The 1,888-nt window shown below is 45.9% G+C and overlaps 1 pseudogene; it reads left to right on the top strand.

The window, feature by feature from the left end:
• The first annotated feature begins 267 nt into the window (after positions 1–267).
• LOC144253618 (poly(rC)-binding protein 2-like) lies at positions 268–1,056 on the top strand (annotated as a pseudogene).
• The last annotated feature ends 832 nt before the right edge of the window (positions 1,057–1,888 follow it).

Here is a 1,888-nt window from a genome sequence, read left to right as displayed (position 1 = left end):
CAGAGCCAGCAGCTGAAGCAGTTGCAGTGAGCCCTGAGGGTCTTTCCCCTTCCTCCTCCTCCTTCTCCTCCAACCCCTCTTCTTCCACCTGCCCAAAGGCCCCTCTCGCCTTCCTCCTGCCCCATTGTTCCTTTCCCAACTCCCATCCTTCCCCTCCCCCCTCCTCTCCCCCTCAGTTGCCTCACCCCTGCAGATTTTGATTTCCACCCACAACAGTGACCAAAGACTTGACCACTCAAAGTCCTGCTCCCCATAACCCTGCTTGACATGGACACAGGTGTGACTGAAGGTGAATAAATGTCACTGTCACCATTCGACTACTTATGTGTGGAAAGGAAGTTGGCAGTATTGTTGGAAAGAAAGGAGAATCAGTTAAGAAGATGCACGGAGAGAGTGGTGCACCTGTCAACATCTCAGAAGAGAATTGTTGTGAGAATGATCACTTGGTCCTAACCCACTAATGCCATTTTCAATACCTTTGTGACGATTATGGACAAATTGGTAGAGGACATCAGCAGCTCTATGACCAATTGCACAGTAGACCTGGGTCACTCTGAGGCTGGTGGCCTCTCTAGTCATTGTGGCTCTCTCATTGGAAAAGGTGGTTGCAAGATCAAGGAAATGAGAGGGAGTCCAGGGCTCAAGTTCAGGTGGCAGGGGTGTGCTCCCCATCAACTGACCATGCTGTCACTACTGCTAGCCTTCAGCAATCCATCACTGAGTGTGTCAGCCAGGCCTTTGTGGTCATCTTGGATCATGCCCCTGAAGGTCATCATGCCCCTGAAGGGTGTGACCATCCCGTACCTGCCCAAGCTGTCAGGTTCTTCAGTCATCTTTGCAGACAGGGCAGGTACAGCATAGGCAGGGACACTGTGAGCTTTCTCCACACTACCCTGTCCCTGTGCTTCAATCCTGACCTGGAGGGACACCTCTAGAGGCCTATACCATTCAAAGACAGTCTGCCACTCCATAGCCAGACTGGACCAAGCTGCACCAATTGGCAATGCACAGTCTCATTGTCCTATGACACGTCAATACCGTGTTCAGGGGCAATGAATCCAGCTCTCCAGAGGTAAGAACTTTGGGCAGGTTAGGATGTATCTGCTCAGACTATTTCTCATGAATTCATCATTCCAACTTGATTGGCTGCGTAATCAGGCAGCAAAGAGCCAAAAATCAATGAAATCCATCCGATGTCTGGGGTACAGATCAACAGTGTCAGCCTAGCGGAAGGATCTACTGATAGGCAGGTTGCTGGATCTGCTGCCAGCCCTAGCCTGGCTCAGTATCTAATCAATGCCAGGCTTTTCTTGGAGACAGTGGCATGGGGAGCCACTAGAGCAGGGCATATTCATCCTAATCCCTCTCTGCTGTTCACCACCACACACGATTCATCTGTGTAGTTTCTGAGTAGTCAGTGATTCCAGGTTTTAAATATTTTGCAAATTTTCAGTTTCTACACACTTTTTTCATCCACTCATGATTTTTCAATGAAAGCGTTTTAATTACTTTCTTTATTCAAGTTTTAAGGCTGAGCTCCATATTAGTTTTATAAGCTTCTCCCCATTTTTTATGGCTCATGTATTTTTCTGTTTGTCATTTAATATGTAAAAGTACACTATTCATTCATTTCAGTTTAGTTCTGGAATGTCGGGAATTTTTCAAAAAAATTGAAAGAATGAACTAGAGCTTTTTCTTTGTGAATAGAAACCGGATGCCGCAGTGATTCATTTGGGTTTTATTCCTGTGGTCTTCCTGTTATTTTGTACCTTTTATCCTTTATAGGATCCTGATTGGGTTTTGAATGAAAGTCTTTATTGCAATTAAAATATTTTCTTCTGTTTCACCACTCCCATGTTTCTTATTGGTCCTCGACCTTTATTCCTAA

Source organism: Urocitellus parryii, chromosome 3 (assembly GCF_045843805.1).
Source record: "Urocitellus parryii isolate mUroPar1 chromosome 3, mUroPar1.hap1, whole genome shotgun sequence".
Lineage (NCBI taxonomy): Eukaryota > Metazoa > Chordata > Mammalia > Rodentia > Sciuridae > Urocitellus > Urocitellus parryii.
Note: the sequence above shows the minus strand (reverse complement) of the source record. Positions and strands in the feature narration are given on the sequence as shown.